We start from the raw sequence: 27,986 nt of genomic DNA, 5'->3' as shown, positions 1-27,986 counted from the left end.
TCCCAACCCCTGCCTCTCGGTGCCCCCCTAATCCTCTTGACTGAGCGTCCTGGGGTTTGAAATGGGTACTTAGCATGCTCAAAGTGGGCCGGTCGCCTGAATACTTCAGTTAGGAATAATGGAATAGGACTCTGGGTCTATTTATTTTTGTTTTTGGAACTGGGGCTATGATTAAGAGGGATAGCTGAGGGATTAGTGAGGGATAGCTGAGGGCGGTACTGTGCTGCCAGATGTGAAAAGTATGAACCAATGCAAGGTGAACCAAAGTGAAAGCATTTGCCCAAATGTTTTCATTAATAAAGTATGAAATTCCAAGGCTCAAAGATGAACAGATACCATTGTAGTCCCATAAACGTAATCTAGCAGCATTATTCCCAATACCCACTGTAGGAAGTTGGCTCTGCATGTACTATTTCAAAGTAAGAAATAGCATGCACAGAGTCCAAGGGTTCCCCTTAGAGGTAAGATAGTGGCAAAAGAGAGATAATTCTAATGCTCTGTTTTGTGGTAGTGTGGTCGAGCAGTAGGCTTATCAGAGGGTAGTGTTAAGCATTTGTTGTACACACACAGGCAATAAATGAGGAACACACATTCAAAGACAATTCCAGGCCAATAGGTTTTTATATAGAAAAATATTTTTTTTAGTTTATTTTAAGAACCACAGGTTCAAGATTTACAAACAATACTTTAAATGAAAGGTATTTCACTCAGGTATCTTAGGAACTTTGAATCATCACAATAGTATGTACAGTTTTGGCAAAAATGGCAACAAGCTATTTTAAAATTTGACACTGCAAAATTCAACAATTCCTGGGGGAGGTAAGTATTGGTTAGTTTTGCAGGTAAGTAAAGCACTTACAAGGTTCAAAGTTGGGTCCAAAGTAGCCCACCGTTGGGGGTTCAGGGCAACCCCAAAGTTACCACACCAGCAGCTCAGGGCCGGTCAGGTGCAGAGGTCAAAGTGGTGCCCAAAACGCATAGGCTCCAATGGAGATAGGGGTGCCCCGGTTCTAGTCTGCCAGCAGGTAGGTCCCCTTGACTTCGGAGGGCAGACCAGGGTGGTTTTGTAGGGCACCGGGGGGGACACAAGTCAGCACAGAAAATACACCCTCAGCGGCACAGGGGCGGCCGGGTGCAGAGTGCAAACAGGCGTCGGGTTCGCAATAGGTTTCAATGAGAGACCCAGGGGTCTCTTCAGCGATGCAGGCAGGCAAGGGAGGGGCTCCTCGGGGTAGCCACCACCTGGGCTAGGGAGAGGGCCACCTGGGGGTCGCTCCTGCACTGGAGGTCGGATCCTTCAGGTTCTGGGGGCTGCGGGTGCAGTGTGTTTACCAGGCGTCGGGTTCTTTGAAGCAGGCAGTCGCGGTCAGGGGGAGCCTCTGGATTTGCTCTGCAGGCGTCGCTGTGGGGGTTCAGGGGGGTCAACTCTGGCTACTCACGGGCTCGAGTCCTCCCTGTAGTGTTGGTTTTCCGTAGGTCGAGCTTGGGGCGTCGGGTGCAGAGTGGAAAGTCTCACACTTCCGGCGGGAAACGTGTGGTCTTTAAAAGTTGTTTCTTTGTTGCAAGTTTCAGTCTTTGTGGAACAGGGCTGCTGTCCTCTGGAGTTCTTGGTCCTTTTAGATGCAGAGTAGTCCTCTGAGGCTTCAGAGGTCGCTGGGCCCTGGGGGACGCGTCGCTGTTGCAGTTTTTCTCGAAGTGGGGAGACAGGCCGGTAGGGCTGGGGCCAAAGCAGTTGGTGTCTCTGTCTTCTCTGCAGGGCTTCAGGTCAGCAGTCCTTCTTCTTCTTCAGGTTGCAGGAATCTATCTTCCTAGGTTCTGGGGGCCCCTAAATACTCGATTTAGGGGTGTGTTTAGGTCTGGGAGGATAGTAGCCAATGGCTACTAGCCCTGAGGGTGGCTATACCCTCTTTTTGCCTCCTCCCGGTGGATTTACAACTAATTCTTGTTGGGTACCGGAGTAGCGTGCTACTCATCGAAAAGCGCTTCGACGCCTCGTCAGGGGTAGTAAGCGCTATATAAATACGATTACAATTACAATTACATCCCTAATCCTATTGGGGGAATCCTCCATCTGCAAGATGGAAGATTTCTAAAAGTCAGAGTCACCTCAGCTCAGGACACCTTAGGGGTTGCCCTGACTGGCCAGTGACTCCTTCTTGTTTTTCTCATTATCTCCTCCGGCCTTGCCGCCAAAAGTGGGGCCGTGGCCGGAGGGGGCGGGCATCTCCACTAGCTGGGATGCCCTGTGGTGCTGTAACAAAGGGGGTGAGCCTTTGAGGCTCACCGCCAGGTGTTACAGTTCCTGCAGGGGGAGGTGAGAAGCACCTCCACCCAGTACAGGCTTTGTTCCTGGCCACAGATTGACAAAGGCACTCTCCCCATGTGGCCAGCAACATGTCTGGTGTGTGGCAGGCTGGTAAAACTAGTCAGCTCATACTGGAAGTCGGGTATGTTTTCAGGGGGCATCTCTAATAAAATAAAATATTTTGTACTGGCATCAGTGTGCATTTATTGTGCTGAGAAGTTTGATACCAAACTTCCCAGTTTTCAGTATAGCCATTATGGTGCTGTGGAGTTTGTGTTTGACAGACTCCCAGACCATATACTCTTATGGCTACCCTGCACTTACAATGTCTAAGGTTTTGCTTAGACACTGCAGGGGCATAGTGCTCATGCACCTATGCCCTCACCTGTGGTATAGTGCACCCTGCCTTAGGGCTGTAAGGCCTGCTAGAGGGGTGACTTATCTATGCCATAGGCAGTGTGAGGTTGGCATGGCACCCTGAGGGGAGTGCCATGTCGACTTAGTCATTTTCTCCCCACCAGCACACACAAGCTGGCAAGCAGCGTGTCTGTGCTGAGTGAGGGGTCTCCAGGGTGGCATAAGACATGCTGCAGCCCTTAGAGACCTTCCCTGGCATCAGGGCCCTTGGTACCAGGGGTACCAGTTACAAGGGACTTACCTGGATGCCAGGGTGTGCCAATTGTGGAAACAAAGGTACAGGTTAGGGAAAGAACACTGGTGCTGGGGCCTGGTTAGCAGGCCTCAGCACACTTTCAAATCATAACTTGGCATCAGCAAAGGAAAAAAGTCAGGGGGTAACCATGCCAAGGAGGCATTTCCTTACACAACCCCCCCACCCCCAAACGAAAGAGGATGAAACTAACCTTTCCCAAGAGAGTCTTTGTTTTCTAAGTGGAAGAACCTGGAAAGGCCATCTGCATTTGCATGGGCAGTCCCAAGTCTGAGTTCCACTATAAAGTCCATTCCCTGTAGGGAGATGGACCACCTCAACAGTTTTGGATTTTCACCTTTCATTTGCATTAGCCATCTGAGAGGTCTGTGGTCAGTTTGAACTAAGAAGTGAGTACCAAAGAGGTATGGTCTCAGCTTCTTCAGAGACCAAACCACAGCAAAGGCCTCCCTCTCAATGGCACTCCAACGCTGCTCCCTGGGGAGTAACCTCCTGCTAATGAAAGCAACAGGCTGGTCAAGGTCATCATCATTTGTCTGGGACAAAACTGCCCCTATCCCATGTTCAGAGGCATCAGTCTGCACAATGAACTGCTTGGAGTAATCTGGAGCTTTTAGAACTGGTGCTGTGCACATAGCTTGTTTCAGGGTGTCAAAGGCCTGTTGGCATTCTATAGTCCAGTTTACCTTCTTAGGCATTGTCTTGGAGGTAAGTTCTGTGAGGGGTGTCACTATTGATCCATATCCCTTCACAAACCTCCTGTAGTAGCCAGTTAAGCCAAGGAATGCCCTGACTTGAGTCTGGGTTTTTGGAGCTACCCAGTCCAAAATAGTCTGGATATTGGGCTGAAGTGGCTGAACTTGGCCTCCACCTACAAGGTGTCCCAAGTAAACCACAGTTCCCTGCCCTATGTGACATTCGGATGCCTTGATAGAGAGGCCTGCTGCTTGCAGGGCCTTAAAACCTTCTTCAGGTGGACCAGGTGATCCTGCCAGCTGGAGGTAAAGTCAGCAATATTGTCAAGATAAGCTGCACTAAAGGACTCCAAGCCAGCAAGGACTTGCACACCAACCTTTGGAAGGTGGCAGGGGCATTCTATAAGCCAAAGGGCATCAGAGTAAACTGATAATGCCCATCAGGTGTGGAGAATGCTGTCTTTTCTTTTGCTCCTGGTGTCATTTTGATTTGCCAGTACCCTGCTGTCAAGTCAAAGGTACTTAAGTATCTGGCAGCACCTAGTTTGTCAATTAATTCATCTGCCCTTGGAATGGGATGGGCATCTGTCTTGGTGACAGAATTAAGTCCTCTGTAGTCCACACAAAACCTCATCTCTCTCTTACCATCTTTTGTGTGAGGTTTGGGGACTAAGACTACTGGGCTAGCCCAGGGGCTGTCAGAGTGCTCAATGACTCCCAATTCCAGCATCTTGTGGACTTCCACTTCGATGCTTTCCTTAACTTGGTCAGACTGTCTGAAAACTTTGTTTTTGACAGGCATGCTGTCTCCTGTGTCCACATCATGGGTACACAGGTGTGTCTGACCAAGGGTTAGAGAAAACAGCTCGCAAACTGTCGTAAGACTTTCCTACAGTCAGATTGCTGTTGGCCAGAGAGGGTGTCTGAATAGATCACTCCATCTACTGAGCCATCTTTAGGGTCAGTGGAGAGGAGATCAGGGAGAGGTTCACTCTCAGCTTCCTGGTCCTCATCTGTCACCATCAACAGATTCACATCTGCCCTGTCATGAAAGAGTTTGAGGCGGTTCACATGGATCACCCTTTTGGGGGTCCTGCTAGTGCCTAGGTCTACCAGGTAGGTGACCTGACTCTTTCTCTCTAGCACTGGGTAAGGGCCACTCCATCTGTCCTGAAGTGCCCTGGGAGCCACAGGCTCCAGAACCCAGACTTTCCGCCCTGGCTGAAATTCAACCATAGCAGCCTTTTGGTCATACCACATCTTCTGGAGTTGTTGGCTGGCCTCAAGGTTTTTACTTGCCTTTTCCATGTACTCTGCCATTCTGGAACGTAGGCCTAGTACATAGTCCACTATATCTTGTTTAGGCTCATGAAGAGGTCTCTCCCAGCCTTGTTTTACAAGAGCTAGTGGTCCCCTTACAGGATGGCCAAACAGAAGTTCAAAGGGGGAAAACCCTACTCCCATCTGAGGCACCTCTCTGTAGGTGAAAAGCAGACACGGCAAGAGGACATCCCATCTCCTTTTGAGTTTTTCAGGGAGCCCTATGATCATGCCCTTCAATTTCTTGTTAAATCTTTCCACAAGACCATTGGTTTGTGGATGGTATGGTGTGGTGAATTTGTAAGTCACCCCACACTCATTCCACATGTGCTTCAGGTATGCTGACATGAAGTTGGTACCCCTGTCAGACACCACCTCCTTAGGAAATCCCACTCTGGTAAAGATACCAATGAGTGCTTTGGCTACTGCAGGGGCAGTAGTGGACCTAAGGGGAATTGCTTCAGGGTATCTAGTAGCATGATCCACTACTACTAGTATGTATTGGTTCCCTGAGGCTGTGGGAGGTTCCAGTGGACCCACTATGTACACACCCACTCTTTCAAAGGGGACCCCCACCACTGGAAGTGGAATGAGGGGGGCCTTTGGATGGCCACCTGTCTTACCACTGGCTTGACAGGTGGCACAAGAGACACAAAACTCATTTACTTTCTGGGACATGTTGGGCCAATAGAAATGGTTGACTAACCTTTCCAAAGTCTTGGTTTGTCCCAAATGCCCAGCAAGTGGAATATCATGAGCTAAGGTCAGAATGAACTTCCTAAATTCCTGAGGCCCTACCACTCTCCTAGTGGCACCAGGTTTTGGATCTCTTGCCTCGGTGTAGAGGAGTCCATCTTCCCAATAGACTCTATGTGTTCCAGTGATTTTTCCTTTGGTCTCTTCAGCAGCTTGCTGCCTAAGGCCTTCAAGAGAGGGCCAGGTTTTTTGCCCCTTACACAACTGTTCCCTTGTGGGTCCCCCTGGGCCTAAGAGTTCAACCTGATAAGGTTCCAACTCCATGGGCTCAGTTCCCTCAGAGGACAGAACTTCTTCCTGGGAAGAGAGGTTATTTTTCTTTTGTTGTGTTGAAGCTGGTTCCCCAGTCTTCTTTCCTTTTCTCTTGGAGGGTTGGGCCATTATTCCAGGCTCCAACACCACTTTTTCACCCTGAGCCTTGCACTGTGCCCTTGTCTTGACACACACCAGTTCAGGGATACCCAGCATGGCTGCATGGGTTTTCAATTCTACCTCAGCCCATGCTGAAGACTCCAGGTCATTTCCAAGCAAACAGTCTACTGGGATATTTGAGGAGACCACCACCTGTTTCAGGCCATTGACCCCTCCCCATTCTAAAGTTACCATAGCCATGGGATGTACTTTAGTCTGATTGTCAGCGTTGGTGACTTGATAAGTTTGTCCAGTCAGGTATTGTCCTGGGGAAACCAGTTTCTCTGTCACCATGGTGACACTGGCACCTGTATCCCTCAGGCCTTCTACACTAGTCCCATAAATTAAGAGTTGATGCCTGTATTTTTGCATATTAGGGGGCCAGGCAGCCAGTGTGGCTAAGTCCACCCCACCCTCAGAAACTAATGTAGCTTCAGTGTGAACCCTGATTTGCTCTGGGCACACTTTTGATCCCACCTGGAGACTGGCCATTCCAGTGCTAACTGGAGTAGAGTTTGAAGTGGAACCTTTCTTGGGACAGGCCTTGTCTCCAGTTTGGTGTCCCTGCTGATTACAGCTACGACACCAGGCCTTTTTGGGATCAAAGTTTTTACCCTTGTACCCAAAATTGGGTTGTGAAGAGGCTTTGGACCCTCCCTCCTGAGCAGGTTTTTGGGGAACAGTAGAAGACTCTTTACTTTTACCCTTGGATGTCTCAACACTCTTCCCCTGGGGAGTCTTTGTGACCCCTTTCTTTTGGTCACCCCCTGTGGAAGACTTGGTCACCCTAGTCTTGACCCAATGGCCCGCCTTCTTTCCCAATTCTTGGGGAGAAATTGGTCCTAGGTCTACCAGATGCTGATGCAGTTTATCACTGAAACAATTACTTAAAATGTGTTCTTTCATAAACAGATTGTACAGCCCATCATAATCATTTACATCACTGCCATTAATCCAACCATCCAGTTTTTTGACTGAGAGGTCAACAAAATCAACCCAGGTCTGGCTCGAGGATTTTTGAGCCCCCCTGAACCTAATCCTGTACTCCTCAGTTGAGAATCCAAAGCCCTCAATCAGGGTAGCCTTCATGAGGTCATAGGATTCTGCATCTTTTCCAGAGAGTGTGAGGAGTCCATCCCTACACTTTCCAGTGAACATTTCTAAAAGGAGAGAACCCCAGTGAGATCTGTTTACTTTTCTGGTTGCACAAGCCCTCTCAAAAGCTGTGAACCATTTGGTGATGTCATCACCATCTTCATATTTAGTTACAATCCCTTTGGGGATTTTTAGCATGTCAGGAGAATCTCTTACCCTATTTAAGTTGCTGCCACCATCGATGGGACCTAAGCCCATCTCTTGTCTTTCCCTTTCTACGGCTAGGAGCTGTCTCTCCAAAGCCAATCTTTTGGCCATCCTGGCTAACAGGAGGTCATCTTCATTGAGGCTACCCTCAATGCTTCCAGAGCTGTTGGACTCTCCTGTGAGAGAAGCAACATCTCTGACTACCACTTCTGGAGTCAGGGTTGGAGAAACCCTGGGCTCCCTAACTAGAACTGGAGGTGGGACTTCCTCCATATCACTAGCATCCCCCTCCGTGAGGCCATCATCAGAGGGGTTGTTTTTAGCAAACTCTGCCAAAAGCTCCTGGAGCTGTACTTTGGTAGGGTTTGAACCAGTCTTTATCTTTTTGATTTTGCAGAGAGACCTTAACTCTGACATCCTAAGATGCAGGTAAGGGGTGAGGTTGAGTTCCATCACAATCTCTTCTGCAGCAGACATTTTGGGGGTCATTCTGACTCCCGCCGGCGGCGGTAACCGCACGCCCGGCGGGAGCCGCCGAATGACCGCACCGCGGTCAAATGACCGCGGCGGTCATTCTGAGTTTCCCGCTGGGCTGGCGGGCGACCACCAGAAGGCCGCCCGCCCGCCCAGCGGGAAACCCCCTTCCACGAGGATGCCGGCTCTGAATGGAACCGGCGGAGTGGAAGGGGTGCGACGGGTGCAGCTGCACCCGTCGCGATTTTCAGTGTCTGCCACGCAGACACTGAAAATCTACGTGGGGCCCTGTTAGGGGGCCCCTGCAGTGCCCATGCCAATGGCATGGGCACTGCAGGGGCACCCAGGGGTCCCACGACACCCGTTCCCGCCAGCCAGGTTCTGGCGGTGAAAACCGCCAGAATCAGGCTGGCGGGAAGGGGGTCGGAATCCCCACGGCGGCGCTGCTTGCAGCGCCGCCGTGGAGGATTCCCTGGGGCAGCGGGAAACCGGCGGGACTCCGCCGGTTTCCCGTTTCTGACCGCGGCTGTACTGCCGCGGTCAGAATGCCCATGGAAGCACCGCCAGCCAGTTGGCGGTGCTTCCGCGGTCGTTGGCCCTGGCGGTCCATGACCGCCAGGGTCAGAATGACCCCCTTTGTTTCTAAAAGTTGGAATACTTTTTAAGAATCTAAAACTATCTCTAGAACTTAATTCAAACTTTTACAAAACTCTTAAACTCTAAATGAAATGATAACAGGGACTAACACAAGACCCTAGCAGGACTTAAAATTTAGAAAAATAGCTCAAATTTCAAAAATCAGTTTCTAATGACAATTTTTGGAATTTAGTCGTGTGATCAGGTATTGGCTGAGTAGTCCAGCAAATGCAAAGTCTTGTACCCCACAGCTGATCCACCAATGTAGGTAGTTGGCTCTGTATGTACTATTTCAAAGTAAGAAATAGCATGCACAGAGTCCAAGGGTTCCCCTTAGAGGTAAGATAGTGGCAAAAAGAGATAATTCTAATGCTCTATTTTGTGGTAGTGTGGTCGAGCAATAGGCTTATCAGAGGGTAGTGTTAAGCATTTGTTGTACACACACAGGCAATAAATGAGGAACACACACTCAAAGACAATTCCAGGCCAATAGGTTTTTATATAGAAAAATATATTTTCTTAGTTTATTTTAAGAACCACAGGTACAAGATTTACAAACAATACTTTAAATGAAAGGTATTTCACTCAGGTATCTTAGGAACTTTGAATCATCACAATAGCATGTACAGTTTCGGCAAAAATGGCAATAAGCTATTTTAAAATTGGACACTGCAAAATTCAACAGTTCCTGGGGGAGGTAAGTATTGGTTAGTTTTGCAGGTAAGTAAAGCACTTACAGGGTTCAAAGTTGGGTCCAAAGTAGCGACCGTTGGGGGGTTCAGGGCAACCCCAAAGTTACCACACCAGCAACTCAGGTGCAGAGGTCAAAGTGGTGCCCAAATCGCATAGGCTCCAATGGAGATAGGGGTGCCCCAGTTCTAGTCTGCCAGCAGGTAGGTACCCGTGACTTCGGAGGGCAGACCAGGGTGGTTTTGTAGGGCACCGGGGGGGACACAAGTCAGCACAGAAAGTACACCCTCAGCGGCACAGGGGCGGCCGGGTGCAGAGTGCAAACAGTGTGAGAAGGTAGCCTCTTTCTAGCCTTGTTACCCCCACTTTTGGCCTGTTTGTGAGTGTATGTCAGGGTGTTTGTCACTGTTTTCACTGTCTCACTGGGATCCTGATAGCCAGGCCTCAGTGCTCATAGTGAAAACACTATGTTTTCAGTATGGTTGTTATGTGTCACTGGGATCCTGCTGGTCAGGACCCCAGTGCTCATAGGTTTGTGGCCTATATGTATGTGTCACTGGGACCCTGTCACACAGGGCCCCAGTGCTCATAGGTGTGCATGTATATGTTCCCTGTGTGGTGCCTAACTGTCTCACTGAGGCTCTGCTAACCAGAACCTCAGTGGTTATGCTCTCTCATTACTTTCAAATTGTCACTAACAGGCTAGTGACCAATTTTACCAATTTACATTGGCTTACTGGAACACCCTTATAATTCCCTAGTATATGGTACTGAGGTACCCAGGGTATTGGGGTTCCAGGAGATCCCTATGGGCTGCAGCATTTCTTTTGCCACCCATAGGGAGCTCTGACAATTCTTACACAGGCCTGCCACTGCAGCCTGAGTGAAATAACGTCCACGTTATTTCACAGCCATTTTACACTGCACTTAAGTAACTTATAAGTCACCTATATGTCTAACCTTTACCTGGTAAAGGTTAGGTGCAAAGTTACTTAGTGTGAGGGCACCCTGGCACTAGCCAAGGTGCCCCCACATTGTTCAGAGCCAATTCACTGAACTTTGTGAGTTCGGGGACACCATTACACGCGTGCACTACATATAGGTCACTACCTATATGTAGCTTCACCATGGTAACTCCGAATATGGCCATGTAACATGTCTATGATCATGGAATTGCCCCCTCTATGCCATCCTGGCATTGTTGGTACAATTCCATGATCCCAGTGGTCTGTAGCACAGACCCTGGTACTGCCAGACTGCCCTTCCTGGGGTTTCTCTGCAGCTGCTGCTGCTGCCAACCCCTCAGACAGGCAGCTGCCCTCCTGGGGTCCAGCCAGGCCTGGCCCAGGATGGCAGAACAAAGAACTTCCTCTGAGAGAGGGTGTGTCACCCTCTCCCTTTGGAAAATGGTGTGAAGGCAGGGGAGGAGTAGCCTCCCCCAGCCTCTGGAAATGCTTTGTTGGGCACAGATGTGCCCAATTCTGCATAAGCCAGTCTACACCGGTTCAGGGACCCCTTAGCCCCTGCTCTGGCGCGAAACTGGACAAAGGAAAGGGGAGTGACCACTCCCCTGACCTGCACCTCCCCTGGGAGGTGTCCAGAGCTCCTCCAGTGTGCTCCAGACCTCTGCCATCTTGGAAACAGAGGTGCTGCTGGCACACTGGACTGCTCTGAGTGGCCAGTGCCACCAGGTGACGTCAGAGACTCCTGCTGATAGGCTCCTTCAGGTGTTAGTAGCCTTTCCTCTCTCCTAGGTAGCCAAACCCTCTTTTCTGGCTATTTAGGGTCTCTGTCTCTTGGGAAACTTTAGATAACGAATGCATGAGCTCAGCCGAGTTCCTCTGCATCTCCCTCTTCACCTTCTGATAAGGAATCGACCGCTGACCGCGCTGGAAGCCTGCAAACCTGCAACATAGTAGCAAAGACGACTACTGCAACTCTGTAACGCTGATCCTGCCGCCTTCTCGACTGTTTTCCTGCTTGTGCACGCTGTGGGGGTAGTCTGCCTCCTCTCTGCACCAGAAGCTCCGAAGAAATCTCCCGTGGGTCGACGGAATCTTCCCCCTGCAACCGCAGGCACCAAAAAGCTGCATTACCGGTCCCTTGGGTCTCCTCTCAGCACGACGAGCGAGGTCCCTCGAATCCAGCGACACCGTCCAAGTGACCCCCACAGTCCAGTGACTCTTCAGCCCAAGTTTGGTGGAGGTAAGTCCTTGCCTCACCTCGCTGGGCTGCATTGCTGGGAACCGCGACTTTGCAAGCTACTCCGGCCCCTGTGCACTTCCGGCGGAAATCCTTCATGCACAGCCAAGCCTGGGTCCACGGCACTCTAACCTGCATTGCACGACTTTCTAAGTTGGTCTCCGGCGACGTGGGACTCCTTTGTGCAACTTCGGCGAGCACCGTTTCACGCATCCTCGTAGTGCCTGTTTCTGGCACTTCTCCGGGTGCTACCTGCTTCAGTGAGGGCTCTTTGTCTTGCTCGACGTCCCCTCTCTCTGCAGGTCCAATTTGCGACCTCCTGGTCCCTCCTGGGCCCCAGCAGCGTCCAAAAACGCCAAACGCATGATTTGCGTGTAGCAAGGCTTGTTGGCGTCCATCCAGCGGGAAAACACTTCTGCACGACTCTCCAAGGCGTGGGGGATCCATCCTCCAAAGGGGAAGTCTCTAGCCCTTGTCGTTCCTGCAGTATTCACAGTTCTTCAGTCTAGTAAGAGCTTCTTTGCACCAACCACTGGCATTTCTTGGGCATCTGCCCATCTCCGAGTTGCTGGTGACTTTTGGACTTGGTCCCCTTGTTCCACAGGTACCCTCAGTCAGGAATCCATCGTTGTTGCATTGCTGATTTGTGTTTTCCTTGCATTTTCCCTCTAACACGACTATTTTGTCCTTAGGGGAACTTTAGTGCACTTTGCACTCACTTTTCAGGGTCTGGGGGAGGGTTATTTTTCTAACTCTCACTATTTTCTAATAGTCCCAGCGACCCTCTACAAGGTCACATAGGTTTGGGGTCCATTCGTGGTTCGCATTCCACTTTTGGAGTATATGGTTTGTGTTGCCCCTATCCCTATGTTTCCCCATTGCATACTATTGTAACTATACATTGTTTGCACTGTTTTCTAAGACTATACTGCATATTTTTGCTATTGTGTATATATATCTTGTGTATATTTCCTATCCTCTCACTGAGGGTACACTCTAAGATACTTTGGCATATTGTCATAAAAATAAAGTACCTTTATTTTTAGTATAACTGTGTATTGTGTTTTCTTATGATATTGTGCATATGACACTAGGTGGTACTGTAGTAGCTTCACACGTCTCCTAGTTCAGCCTAAGCTGCTCTGCTAAGCTACCATTATCTATCAGCCTAAGCTGCTAGACACCCTATACACTAATAAGGGATAACTGGGCCTGGTGCAAGGTGCAAGTACCCCTTGGTACTCACTACAAGCCAGTCCAGCCTCCTACATTGGTTGTGCAGCGGTGGGATAAGTGCTTGAGGCTACTTACCACTCTTGTCATTGTACTTTTCATAAGAGAAAAATATACAAAACAAGGTCAGTGTATATACACATAGCCAAAAAGTTTTGCATTTCCTCTTTTCACTCTTTTCTAAGTGCTGAAAAGTACTTCTAAACTTTCAAAAAGTTCTTAAAAGTTTAAAAAGTTTTTTTTCTGTCTTTCCAAAAAGTTCTGAAAACTTTTTTCTCTTTTTCTAGCACTTTAACTCTCTCAAAAAAATGTCTGGCACAGGCCAAAATGTTGAACTGTCCAAACTTGCATATGATCACCTTAGCTGGAAAGGAGCAAGGAGTCTCTGCATAGAGAGAGGTTTGAGTGTAGGGAAGAATCCTTCCTTAGAACTGTTAATTAATATGCTTAGAGTACAGGATAAGGCCATAAATGCCCAATCTGTAGAAAAAGTAGCTAATGGTTCTCAATCTGATCCAGGGACTCCCCCAGGAAAAGGTTCAGGAAAGAAACTTCTCAGCCTGCCCATTACTAGACAGTCTAGCATAGTTGGTACAGAGGTTGAATCACACCATACTAATGGTGTGCTCTCACATTATACTGGTAGCCAAGCTGTTAGGGTGCCCTCTGTAAGGGACAGGTCTCCTTCTGTTCATTCCCATCATACCTCTGTATCTAGAAATGTCCCTCCCACCCACCCTGATGACAGATTGTTAGAAAGGGAGCTCAATAGATTGAGAGTGGAACAAACCAGACTGAAGCTCAAGAAGCAACAGCTGGATTTGGATAGACAGTCTTTAGAATTAGAGAAGGAAAGACAGAAGTTGGGTTTAGATACCCATGGTGGCAGCAGCAGTATTCCCCATAGTCATCCTGCAAAAGAGCATGATTCCAGGAATCTGCACAAGATAGTTCCCCCTTACAAGGAGGGGGATGACATTAACAAGTGGTTTGCTGCACTTGAGAGGGCCTGTGCTGTACAGGATGTCCCTCAAAGGCAGTGGGCTGCTATCCTATGGCTATCATTCACTGGAAAAGGTAGGGATAGGCTCCTTACTGTAAAAGAAAATGATGCTAATAATTTCCAAGTTCTTAAGAATGCACTCCTGGATGGTTATGGCTTAACCACTGAACAGTACAGGATAAAGTTCAGAGAGACCAAAAAGGAGTCTTCACAAGACTGGGTTGATTTCATTGACCAGGCAGTGAAGGCCTTGCAGGTTCACAATAGGTTTCAATGGGAGACCCAGGGGTCTCTTCAGCGATGCAGGCAGGCAAGGGGGGGGGGGGCTCCTCGGGGTAGCCACCACCTGGGCTAGGGAGAGGGCCACCTAGGGGTCGCTCCTGCACTGGAGGTCGGATCCTTCAGGTTCTGGGTGCTGCGGGTGCAGTGTGTTTACCAGGCATCAGGTTCTTTGAAGCAGGCAGTCGCGGTCAGGGGGAGCCTCTGGATTCGCTCTGCAGGCGTCGCTGTGTGGGCTCAGGAGGGTCAACTCTGGCTACTCACGGCTCGCAGTGGTCGGGGAGTCCTCCCTGTAATGTTGGTTTTCCGCAGGTCGAGCCGGGGGCATCGGGTGCAGAGTGGAAAGTCTCACGCTTCCGGCGGGAAAAGTGTGGTCTATAAAAGTTGTTTCTTTGTTGCAAGTTTCAGTCTTTGTGGAACAGGGCCGCTGTCCTCAGGAGTTCTTGGTCCTTTTAGATGCAGAGTAGTCCTCTGAGGCTTCAGAGGTCGCTGGACCCTGGGGGACGCGTCGCTGTTGCAGTTTTTGTCGAAGTGGGGAGACAGGCTGGTAGGGCTGGGGCCAAAGCAGTTGGTGTCTCCGTCTTCTCTGCAGGGCTTCAGGTCAGCAGTCCTTCTTCGTCTTCATGTTGCAGGAATCTATCTTCCTAGGTTCTGGGGGCCCCTAAATACTCGATTTAGGGGTGTGTTTAGGTCTGGGAGGATGGTAGCCAATGGCTACTAGCCCTGAGGGTGGCTATACCCTCTTTGTGCCTCCTCCCGGTGGGGAGGGGGGTCACATCCCTAATCCTATTGGGGGAATCCTCCATCTGCAAGATGGAGGATTTCTAAAAGTCAGAGTCACCTCAGCTCAGGACACCTTAGGGGTTGTCCTGACTGGCCAGTGACTCCTCCTTGTTTTTCTCATTATCTCCTCTGGCCTTGCCGCCAACAGTGGGGCCGTGGCCGGATGGGGCGGGCATCTCCACTAGCTGGGATTCCCTGTGGCGCTGTAACAAAGGGGGTGAGCCTTTGAGGCTCACCGCCAGGTGTTACAGTTCAGCAGGGGGAGGTGAGAAGCACCTCCACCCAGTACAGGCATTATTCCTGGCCACAGAGTGACAAAGGCACTCTCCCCATGTGGCCAGCAACATGTCTGGTGTGTGGCAGGCTGGTAAAACTAATCAGCCCACACTGGAAGTCGGGTATGTTTTCAGGGGGCATCTCTAAGATGCCCTCTGGGTGTATTTCACAATAAAATGTACACTGGCATCAGTGTGCATTTATTGTGCTGAGAAGTTTGATACCAGACTTCCCAGTTTTCAGTGTAGCCATTATGGTGCTGTGGAGTTCGTGTTTGACAGACTCCCAGACCATATACTCTTATGGCTACCCTGCACTTACAATGTCTAAGGTTTTGCTTAGACACTGCAGGCGCATAGTGCTCATGCACCTAGGCCCTCACATGTGGTATAGTGCACCCTGCCTTAGGGCTGTAAGGCCTGCTAGAGGGGTGACTTATCTATGCCATAGGCAGTGTGAGGTTGGCATGGCACCCTGAGGGGAGTGCCATGTCGACTTAGTAATTTTCTCCCCACCTGCATACACAAGCTGGCAAGCAGTGTGTCTGTGCTGAGTGAGGGGTCTCCAGGGTGGCATAAGACATGCTGCAGCCCTTAGAGGCCGTCCCTGGCATCAGGGCCCTTGGCACCAAGGGTACCAGTTACAAGGGACTTACCTGGATGCCAGGGTGTGCCAATTGTGGAGACAAAGGTACAGGTTAGGGAAAGAACACTGGTGCTGGGGCCTGGTTAGCAGGGTCCCCGCACACTTTCAAATCATAACTTGGCATCAGCAAGGGCAAAAATTCAGGGGGTAACCATGCCAAGGAGGCATTTCCTTACACCCACCAAGCAGATTCTGTGAAACCAAAGTCTTTGGGTTCCGGGGGGAGTATGGTTGTAAAGTTGAAACTTAAAGGAATTGAAGGAAAAGTACCACCAGGAGTGAAGCCTGCAGCATAATTTGACTCAGCAGGGGAAACCTCACCCGGCCTGGAAACAGAAGTTATTAACAGACTAATATCTCTTTTTTGATTCTGTGGGTGGTGGTGCATGGTCCTTCTTGGTTGGAGGCGTGATTTGGTCTGGTTAATTCCAATAATAAACTAGCCTCCTCCATGCTAACTAGTTACATGACCCCCAGTGGTCGGCATTCAACATGTTACATGATAAGTGGCGTTCAGACACACAAGATTGAGCAATAACAGGCCTATGATTCCCTTAAAAGTCCTGACCTGCACATGCACTGCACTGAATGGATCAAGGTGGGTCTACCCTTTGCCAACAGCTGCAGGTAACCTGCTGAACCTTGTTTGTGATAGGGGTAGGGGAATTAAAATATTTTCCATGAACAAGAAACTCTAGCATGTGCGAGTCATAAGCTTGTGCTGATAAAGGGCCTTATTTAGAATTTGGCGGAGGGGTTACTCCATCACAAACATGACGGATATCCCATCTGCTCTATTACGATTCCATAATACCCTATGGAATTCTCAATATAGCGGACGGAATATCCGTAATCCAAACTCTAAATCAGGCCCTAAGTTCCTGTCTTTTGTGCATACTGGCTGTCACTATTACCAATCGGATGGTTTAGTAGTTTGGCCTCCCCAGGGTCGGCAACACCCCTGGCAGATCAGCAAAAAGGCAATCAAACTTAACTACCTATTGGAAGCAAAATAGGTAACAAGCTTTCCATGGGTGAAGCTGTAAACGGATCATTAATGGGGGAGTGGCCTGAGCAACTGATTGTGCCAGTCTGACCCGTAAACCACCTCCCAGATGGAACCCAATGCACAGGGCCCTACCATCCCCTCATGCATCCTGGCCAGCGGAGCAGTCTACAGCCACTGGACTGAGGACTGGGCACAGGGTGGGCTCTTCCACCATGGAGGACCCAACGAACACGCGAGGGACCAGAGAGAGTGATGCCCTGCTCCCTTCTGGTGGGGCACATTGCAAGAGACAACCCTCCCGAGATGGAACCCATGTTTACACAGCTAGGGGTAACCGAATTGCAGTACCTCCCCAGGTTAGGAGCCACTAATGGCCATGCCACAAGAGTTCTGTCTTGGGCGGCAGGGCAGCCTTGAAGAGAAGGAGTTGGGGGCCACAAGTGAACCCAGAGTCTTCTCGGTGGAGATGTTGAGCCCCTCAAAGGAAGTTCGATTTGCTTCAAGTGATGGGAAGAGAAGCCACCCTCAGCTGCTTGAGCATCCACATGCATTCCGGAAGCTGGCAAGTTACTTTGACGGTGTGGGAAAACCTGTCTCTTCTCCCCTCAATGCCTCCCACCAGGGCAAAGCATACCCCAACCCGCCGGCATGACTTGGGGCTTCCGCCTAAGCTGGGGATTCTAGACACGCAGGGGCCAAGTCCTGGCTCTTACCTGCCCCATTGGATGGCGGATCTTTGATGTGTAGGTAGGGCACCCCTTCCTTGTTGGCAGGTACCTGGCAGCCTGGTCTCGTGTGGCCAGACTAGAGTTTTTAAGACTCATGCAGCTGTGTCCGGTAGTGAAGCTTTCCTTCCTGCTGTGACGGTTTGGTGAGGCTCCCGGGCCAAGTACCTGGATACACTCTTTAAATCATGAAGGCCAACTTCCAGAGGGGAAGCCTGATAGGGTGATGGACTGCCTCGCTGTACGAGACGTGGATGGCTGGGACTGACTTCCTCCATCCTCTCCTGCAGATGCAGGTGGGACAATGTTACGAAAGATGGCTGTGACTCTCTCAGCTTGCTCAGTGATGAAGAACACAGCTAGCTGTGAGAATTAGTGCCATTTGCAGGACTCATTGATCACAACACTTTGAACTCTCTATGTGGCCCCAGGGTACTCCTGAGGTTACGCCTCTCTGAGGGTTACTTGAACCCCAGTCACCCATTCCAGGGCCAGGGTGCAGCTGGGGATGTCCCAAGGGGCTCTGTTTCCTTCTTCCTCCCAAGGCCTTTCCAACCCCTCATCACCTATCACAGAGGCCCTCCCCCGGGCCCAACACAGAGGGATGCCGCCGCAAGCCGTGCCTTTCCCACCTTGGTGGGGCAGGTGGGTGCCCAGTCTGCTCCAGGCTGAACAAAGCAGCAGTTAAAAAGCTCATAGTTGGATTTTGGGATTCAGCTGGCAGTCTGCTGCTAGATGAGCTACCACAAGTCTCAGCCCCTGCCTCACCATGCCCCTTGATGCTATTGGTGCTCTTGACTGAGTGTCCTGGGGTTCAAAATGTATACTTAGAAATTAGAGTGCTCAAAGCGGGCCGGTCACCTGAATACTTCATTTGGAAATGATGGAATAGAACTCTGTTTTTATTTTGTTTCTTTTCGGAACTGGGACCCTCAGCTTGCCCGTGGACACAGGTTTACATGCTGGCCCCCACAGGCCTTGTTTTTTGATCTGGGAAAAGGCGTGCTAACATGAACCTCCCCCATGCAAAAGAGCAACCCCCGACTTCTGTAACCCAGGGAATTGATCGGACTCTCCCATACTTAAGCATCCATTTCAGATCAGACATGGTGACCCTCTGAATTTGTGCATATTACTATGCAGACAAAAAGAAGCCAGGATTCCCTCAGTGATAACGAGTGCAGAAGGAAGAGCCCAGTTCCGATACCCTGCTGGCAGCGTGTGCAAGAAAGGTGGAGTACAGAAGACTGACTCAATGGCATCTCCTTCCTGACTCCCAAGTCCTTCTTCTCGACGATCACGCCACAGATGGTGTCAGGCCAGTAGCGGGCCTCAGTGCACCAAGAGTGGGTGTTCTTAGAGTCGGGTTGCTTCGGAATTCAGCCCTAAGTGTGTGGCAAAGGTAGTGAACTCCATCTAACCCTACAGACAGGTGCAAGACCAATAGCCAACAAGAATTGTAAGGGAAAGTTGAAAAGAATTTTGAAGAGAAGGTTCAAAAGGGTGTGAAACCACTGACAGGTAAACGGACGGGGGAGTCTGTGCAGTTAACCCAGAGAATTCAGCATGACAGGAAGGTCAGTCATGCGGGAGGGGGGATCGCTTCTGGAGGACCACCACCTCTATGCACCCTGGCCCCCACAGGTTGCATTTCCACTGCAGCCATGCTCCCTGACCGGCTTAAGGTCAGCCCGGAAGGTTTTAGGGGGACAGGTGGTTCTTTGCTCTGGCAGAGCGGAGTATAGCTCCCTGGCAGCATCTTCCCCATGTCCATGGGTTGATGAATATTGACCGCCTCCGTGTCCTTCCACAGCAACTGCCCTGGCCCCTCTAATGTTCCACTGGGACAGGAATGTGGGGATGGGGAACCGCTGATCCCAGTGTGCCTATTGACTGGGGTGGATTGTGTACAGCTCCAGGTGCCGAGGGTCTGCAGCAGTGTCGGTTACCCAAGCTGATTAGTCACGAAACACAGACCAAGGAGTCTAACGTGCAGACCAATCAAAAGCCGTTGAAATAATGAAGGCGAGGATTAGTGTGCACTGGCTGAGGCAGAATCCAGCCGTGGTTTTGCATTAAACCACTGACCCATCTCGCTCTCTCTGTCAGAGATGTGGAACATGAACATGTGTAATAACATCTGAAAGATGGTGACCTATGTATTGACAGGGCGAAGCCAGAGGAAATTCTGGTAGAGGTCTGTAACGGTCCGTACTTGCGAATCAGTCGTCCACCCTGTGTATAGGGGTAAAATACTAATCAAACCATCTGGTAGCTGGCCTCTGAAGTTTTGCTCAGGATAGCTGGTACTTTGAAACCCCAGTTTGTTCTAGTAAATCAAATGAGTAGAGGTCTTGGGGCTGAAATTATCTTAACCTATTCTCCAACTTTAAATAGGTAAGAAATCCGGTTCGCTAGCAAGGAGCAGGCATCAAATGTGAGTGATTAGTGGGCCTTTTTTGGTAATCAGAACTAGCATTGTGAGATAAACCGTACACCTGGTTAGGGCGCCTTATGCCATTGCTCATCAGACCCCAGAAAAGGCGTTGGTTGACATAAGCAGCAGAACACTTGCCATGGAATACGGAATCCGCTACGGAGTGTGAAACAACTCACCTGCTGAAGTTACCCTGAGAATGGATGCCGCTGGACCGTTGGGCCCATACCCTGCTATTGCCAGGACTGAGAGCTGCAGAGACTGAGCTGCAATGAGCAGGAGTTCTCATGGAAGACCAGGGCAAGGCCCCAGATGAAGTGGCCACAAATATTCAAATGAAAACTTTGAAAGCTGAAGCAGGGATGCTTCAGTACGAAGAGCATTGGGACATAGATCAGTCGGCTCTAAGAGATGCCATTTGGAAGGGACAGATGATGGCCTCTGTTGCCATTGGCCCATCACAAGGGAGTTAGGTTCCGATCCCTTAACCCCGATGGGGGGAGATGGGCACACTCATGATGTCCAGTGCAGTAGCACAAATGATCCCAGAAAAGCCAGTGGGAGCCCCGGTGAGAGATACCTTTCTTTGTTGAAAGGCAGGGTGTCCTGGAATGGTTTTGCCCCAAAAATCCATGAGAGAAGGTGTAAATTCCATGCTGGGCAGTACCCAAATCCACAGCAGGTCTCCAAGGTGAACAGCCTCTAACATGTTGGAACAATGTAGGTAGGCAAAGTCAGCTAGTCAGATCGATAACTTCGGAATAAGGATTAGCTCTAAGGGCTTGGTTAGGTTAAGGAGCCCAGTGGGGTTGGGTGCGCACTATGGCTGGACGAGGCGTGACCTTCTGGGGCGGCAGCACCTCTGGACCTCAGTTGGGCCCTTCTTGTGGATCACCACAGCTGCGGTGGTCGCCTCTCCCCATGCCCTTCCTGGGACTCCAGCCAGCTTTCTGCTTCGGCTGGCAACTAGCAGCTGAGAAAACTTGCAGACAAGGGGAATCTGACTGTTTAATTAAAACAAAGCATGAGAAAGGCGGGTGTTGACATGTTGTGATTTCTGCTCAGAGCTCAAAGTGAAGAAATGCAATGAAGCACAAGTAAACGGCAGGAGAAACAATGACTCTCAAACTCTTCTCAGTTGTAGTTGCCTTTACCTCCAAGTGGTGCTGCTGGTAACTGTCTCTCTATCACTCATCCCTGAATATGGCGAAGTCTATAGAGATAGGCTAAACAAGGTATCTATCTTGGGTCGGACAATGATAGCAAGAAACGGCGACTCCAACAATCCCAATTCCAGATGGGGTAGTTCCTGGATAATAAACATCTGGTTAAGATGGTAAAAGGAGGTGCTATCTGGTCCACAAATCATTACCACCTTACTAGTTTTGTGAATGTTTTACCCCCCTCAAAAAAGTAATGTTTACAATTGGTACAGCATTCAGGAAGTTACTAACACAAATGCTGACCAAAAGAATCACTACTTTTGTAGACTTGAATAAAAGACATAAAGGGGGTTATTACAACTTTGGAGGGGGGCGTGGCCAAGATGGCGACCGGAGCAGACGCTTGAAAGAGAAGCTCCGCTCTCGGCCCACCAATATCCTAAAATGATCCTGAAACCAGCGCCAATCTAACACCAAAATCGCTTGCGGAGTCCCCCCAGAACCCCCGCATGGAGATGTGAAGCCCTGGGGCCCGGAGTGAAGACGGTATTTAAAGGCGCAAACCAGCCCTGCACATAGAGCGCTGCGCGGCCTCACACATGATCCTAATCGAGGAGCTGGGCTGGGCTGCCCCACGTGTGTGAACGGGAGCGGCTATCTGTGACCTGTGGAACCCGGCGCTGGACGCGAGGTGAGCGCGGCGGCAACTACCGGGGCCATTGGGATCAGAGAGGATACATGCGGTCGCGCGGAGGCGGCCCAGAGGGACGCTGTGGTATCGGCCGGGCGCCTGCGAAAGATATGACTATAGAAATCAGAAGGCGACAAGCCGGGCAGGCTCCTGGCATGGCTCCTGAAGAGCGAGCGTCATAATGCACCCAATGGTGCCATCCGCCTAAGCACGTGGGAAATCATAAACACCCAAGCCGAAATAAACAATACTTTCAAAGAATATTACAGTACGCTATATAGAGCGCACCCCCCTCCCTCACCTAGAAAGTTACACACGTTCCTCAGTGGATTACAAATAAATCACCTCACACCAACACAAGCGGAGGAATTAGACAAACCAATAGATATAGCGGAAGTGCAGCAGGCGCCAAGTCAGCTGGCACATGGCAAGGCACCGGGTAGCGGCGGTCTCCCCATCGAATACTATGACATCTTCAAGACGCAAACATTGGCCCCATATTTAGAAATGTTGGCCGAAGCTTCAGCACAAGGCCAGCTAACTGAATCCCAACGCGAGGCGGTAATAGTGGTGCTGCCCAAACCAGGCCGCGACCCAATGGATGTTCGATCCTACCGGCCGTTATCACTATTAAACACAGATTGCAAACTACTTGGTAAAATATTAGCAAACCGCCTGCTCCCCCTGATGCCAGAATTGGTACATTATGACCAGTCTGGATTTATACCAGGCCGTAGCACATTTGTCAATATACGGAACCTAATACGTCTAATGGCAAACACCCCAGAGAACGAGTATGGAAGGGTCACTGGATATTGAAAAGGCATTTGACACACTGGGCTGGCCCTTCCTGCTAGAAACACTTAGGCCCTCATTCCAACCCTGGCGGTCGGTGTTAAAGCTGCGGCCAAACCGCCAACAGGCTGGCGGTTAAAAAAATGCAATTCCGACCCTGGCGGAAACCGCCAACAGAGACCGCCACTTTAACACACCGACCGCCACGGCGGGACAAACAAACAGCGCGGCGGTCACCGCCAACAGACAGGCGGGAGACAATGTACCGCCCACCCTATCACAACCCACCAATCTGCCACCTTTTCCGGGGCAGTAGCCCCGCCGATAAAAACACGGCGGAAACAGACATTTCAAACGGAAAACGCTCACCTTCATACACCCCACGAGGAATCTGGACAGCATGGAACCCGAACTACACATCCTACCAGCCATTGTCTTCCTGCTCCTCTACCAGGAGCACGAACGCCGGCGCAGAAGACAACGGTGAGTACTGCACCTACGACACAGGGGAGGGGGGAGGCAAAAAATTACGGGGACACACATATGCGACACACCCACCCTCACCCTCAACCACTACAACACACACATCAATGCATAGCTACACATCACAGTTACACCCCCAAACCCCCCGGAAGAATGCAAAGGCAAAAGGAAATGATTATAAATATAGAATTATATTGTAAGACTGAGTATAAAATATATCACACATCTATAACTTTATATACATAAATTGTCCTGTCCGATATGTCCATCAGCCATTGTTCGTGGGCCACTGGGCCAAAACACATGGGCAAAACCCACACAGGATACCTGCCTCCAACGGAGAGAACACTGCAGGGGCATCAGATAGGAAAACTACAGGCACCTCAGTGGGAAGGGAAGGGGGGGCACCTCAGCCAGATGAGTCCACGACGCCAGATCCACGAGGGGCCTCCATGGCCACTGTGCCATCCTGGGGAGTGCAAAGCCACAGTCTCACAAGTCTCTACAGTGGGTGGGTTGCCCACTGTGCCATCCTGGGGAGTGCAAAGCCACAGTCTCTCAAGTCTCTACAGTGGGTGGTTTGCCCACTGTGCCATCCTGGGGAATGCAAAGCCACAGTCTCTCAAGTCTCTACAGTGGGTGGTTTGCCCACTGTTCAATCCTGGGGAGTGCAAAGCCACAGTCTCTCAAGTCTCTACAGTGGGTGGTTTGCCCACTGTTCAATCCTGGGGAGTGCAAAGCCACAGTCTCTCAAGTCTCTACAGTGGGTGGTTTGCCCACTGTTCAATCCTGGGGAGTGCAAAGCCACAGTCTCTCAAGTGGATAACAGTCTCCACTGGTACTGGAGGGGGACTAGTGCCCAGAGTGCTTCGTGCAGCCCTGCCCGGCACAGATGCGGGCCTGCCCCTACCGCCAATGGGCCAGCGGTGCTTGAGATGAAGGGCCCAGTTCAGCGGTGCTTGAGACGGCGGTGCCCAGCGGAGCGGTGCTTGAGACGGCAGTGCCCAGTTCAGTGGTTCTTGAGACGGCGGTGCCCAGCGGAGCGGTGCTTGAGATGAAGGGCCCAGTTCAGCGGTGCTTGAGATGAAGGGCCCAGCGGAGTGGTGCTTGAGATGAAGGGCACTGCGGAGCGGTGCTTGAGATGAAGGGCCCAGTTCAGCGGTGCTTGAGATGAAGGGCCCAGTTCAGCAGTGCTTGAGATGAAGGGCCCAGCGGAGCGGTGCTTGAGATGAAGGGCCCAGTTCAGCGGTGCTTGAGATGAAGGGCCCAGCGGAGCGGTGCTTGAGATGAAGGGCCCAGCGGAGCGGTGCTTGAGATGAAGGGCCCAGTTCAGCGGTGCTTGAGATGAAGGGCCCAGTACAGCGGTGCTTGAGATGAAGTGCCCAGCGGAGCAGTGCTTGAGATGAAGGGCCCAGTTCAGTGGTGCTTGAGATGAAGGGCCCAGTTCAGCGGTGCTTGAGATGAAGGGCCCAGCGGAGCGGTGCTTGAGATGAAGGGCCCAGTTCAGCGGTGCTTGAGATGAAGGGCCCAGTTCAGAGGTGCTTGAGATGAAGGGCCCAGTTCAGCGGTGCTTGAGATGAAGGGCCCAGTGCAGCGGTTCATGAGATGGCGGTGCCCAGCGGAGCGGTTCTTGAGACGGCGGTGCCCAGCGGAGCGGTGCTTGAGATGAAGGGCCCAGTTCAGCGGTGCTTGAGATGAAGGGCCCTGTTCAGCGGTGCTTGAGATGAAGGGCCCAGCGGAGCGGTTCTTGAGATGAAGGGCCCAGTTCAGTGGTGCTTGAGATGAAGGGCCCAGTTCAGCGGTGCTTGAGATGAAGGGCCCAGTTCAGCGGTGCTTGAGATGAAGGGCCCAGTTCAGCGGTGCTTGAGATGAAGGGCCCAGTGCAGCAGTTCTTGAGACGACGGTGCCCAGCGGAGCGGTTCTTGAAATGGCAGTGCCCAGCGGAGCGGTGCTTGAGATGAAGGGCCCAGTTCAGCGGTGCTTGAGATGAAGGGCCCAGTTCAGCGGTGCTTGAGATGAAGGGCCCAGTTCAGCGGTTCTTGAGACGGCGGTGCCCAGCGGAGCGGTGCTTGAGATGAAGGGCCCAGCGGAGCGGTGCTTGAGATGAAGGGCCCAGTTCAGCGGTGCTTGAGATGAAGGGCCCAGTTCAGCGGTGCTTGAGATGAAGGGCCCAATTCAGCGGTGCTTGAGATGAAGGGCCCAGTGCAGCGGTTCTTGAGACGGCGGTGCCCAGCGGAGCGGTGCTTGAGATGAAGGGCCCAGTTCAGCGGTGCTTGAGATGAAAGGCCCAGTTCAGCGGTGCTTGAGATGAAGGGCCCAGTTCAGCGGTGCTTGCCCTGTTCAGCGGTGCTTGCCTTGACGGTCCTTGCCCTGTTCAGCGGTCCTTGCCCTGTTCAGCGGTGCTTGCCCTGTTCAGCGGTGCTTGCCTTGGCGGTCTTTGCCCTGTTCAGCGGTGCTTGCCTTGGCGGTCCTTGCCCTGTTCAGCGGTGCTTGCCCTGTTCAGCGGTGCTTGCCTTGGCGGTCCTTGCCCTGTTCAGCGGTGCTTGCCCTGTTCAGCGGTGCTTGCCTTGGCGTTCCTTGCCCTGTTCAGCGGTGCTTGCCCTGTTCAGTGGTGCTTGCCTTGGCGGTCCTTGCCATGTTCAGCGGTGCTTGCCTTGGCGGTCCTTGCCCTGTTCAGCGGTGCTTGCCCTGTTCAGCGGTGCTTGCCTTGGCGGTCCTTGCCATGTTCAGCGGTGCTTGCCTTGGCGGTCCTTGCCATGTTCAGCGGTGCTTGAGTTGGCGGTCCTTCATTGCCCAGCTGGGCTGTGGCTGGCGGGGCCCTCCTGGGCAGCTGGGCTGTGGCTGGCGGGGCCCTCCTGGGCAGCTGAGCTGTGGCTGTGTGTGTCCTCCTGCACACCTGGAATGGGGCTGGTGGAGCCCTCCTGGCCAGCTGGCCTGCTGCCGGACTTGTCGGGCGTGCTGCCCTTCCCACCCTTCCCTGCACGCTTGTGGTCCTTTCCCACCTTTGGCGGTGTGCCAGGTGGCACCTGACTTCCTGACGGAGCCAATGTAGGGATTTTTGTACCTGGGGTCTTTGGTCGCTCGCGCTGGGCACTGGCAATCTTAGGATGCTTTTCCGGTGGTGGGCTGGCCGTGCCTTGGCTCCTAGCTGAACTGGATGCCCTTGAGGGTGGGGGACTCCACAGTCCATGGACAACAGTCTTCACTGGTCCCGGGTTTGTGGTGGCTGAGGTGCTGATTGGAGTCTTATGAGATGGACGGGGTGGGGGAGTTGTTGGAAAGAGGTCAAGTTTGGAAAAGAAAAGCAATTTGGCAAGAGAGTGACGGGTAGGTGTAGTGGGTATGGGAGTGGAGGAAGAGGATGTGGTTGTAGGAGTGTGAAGTCTGGTGTCTTTGGGTGCAGGTGCTTGGGCTGGAGGCTGTCGTGAGGTGGATGGCTGTTGGGTGGGTGGCTGCCTGCGTTTGTGTAGTTTGGAGGAGGGGGTGACAGACACACTTGGAGAGGACACAGGGGACGTGTAAATGGTAGTGGGGGTGGTGACTTCACATGTGCGGAGTGTTCTGGTGTGCTGGTGATGGACGTAGTGGCTGAAGATGTTGTGCATGCAAGTGTGAGTGGAGAAGTCACAGGGAGGGAGGAGGGAGACGAGGAGGAGGGGGACACAGTGGAGGCAGTGGCTGTTGGTATGTCTGCATGTGGATGTTGCTTGTGTGAATGCTTGTGTGATGTGTGGTGCTTATGTCTGGATGAGCTTCCCTTGGGTGTTGAGGTGTGTGCAGGCTGGTCTGTAGGTGTGTCTGGGATAGGCAGAGGTATAGGGGATTGGGTCTGGGTGGAGGAAGTTGGACTGCCCAACAATGATGGTCCTTAGGAGGTCAATGACCTCCTCACTGAGGGCAGCAGGGGCGACACGGGCAGGGCTTGAGGTGCCTGGGGTGAAGGAGATGCCCACCTTCCTGGGTGAGCGGGCACGGGGCAAACGCTGAGGGGCTGCTGGGAGGGCGGTGCTGGTGCGCTGGGTGGCGGCTGTACCTGTTGGTGTGGGGGGCACGGATGTTGCCGCCACCACAAGGAAGCTCCCTTCAGAAGACGAGTCGCTGTCACTGACATCAGCACGAGTCCCCACTGTGGAGCTCCCCTCGCCCTCCGTCTCACTGGTGAAATCCGATTCTGTTGCATGGCCCGCCATGGCCATGTGAGATGCAGCTCCCTCGTGCTCCGATGCCACTTCTCCTCCGCCTGATGATGCTAATGCACACATGAACAGGAAGACCACAAAAAAGGGGGGGGAGGAGAAATAAAGACATGTTGAGTGCATGGATTACTGCTACCGCTGGTGGACAAGACAGACACAGAAGCCCCCTGCACTATGCCGCACACTTGGGGTCCACTGCGCAATCCGTGGGACATGGACTACAAGCCTATGGACGACAACTGCACACATAGATGACACAGGGCCATGGATACCTGTACTTGGCACCCTACAGAGGTGGGGGGCGGGGGCACAGGGCCATGCCTTACGGAGGGACCTAGCCTACAGAAATCGCCCTGGCCTAGGGATACCCACAGCCCTCCTCCCCCACCCAGACACCTCCACTGCGCGCAAAGTCAGCAGAATGAGAGTGTACTCACCCCCTTGTGTCTGCTGTGATGTCCTCACGTGCCCATCCAAATCGGGGTAGGCCACCACCAGGATCCGGGACATCAGGGGGGTCAATTGACGACTGGCACCCCTCCTACATTGGGAGGCCATCCCCAGCAGAGCCTCCGCCGTCTTCCTGCTCCCGCGTTGGATGTCCTCCCACCTCTTCCGGCAGTGGGTGCCCCTTCTGTTGTGGACCGCCAGGGTCCGGACGTCCTTGGCGATGGCACGCCAAATCGCGACTTTCTGGTGGGCGCTAACCTATGTGACATGTACAGGGAGAGAAAAATTGTCATCACCTTCTGCATTCTCAATGTGAGTGGCCCCCCATCCCCACCCTTGCCATGTGGCACATGCTCT

This window comes from Pleurodeles waltl, chromosome 3_1, assembly GCF_031143425.1.
Source record: "Pleurodeles waltl isolate 20211129_DDA chromosome 3_1, aPleWal1.hap1.20221129, whole genome shotgun sequence".
NCBI classification, from domain to species: Eukaryota; Metazoa; Chordata; class Amphibia; order Caudata; family Salamandridae; genus Pleurodeles; species Pleurodeles waltl.
Note: the sequence above shows the minus strand (reverse complement) of the source record.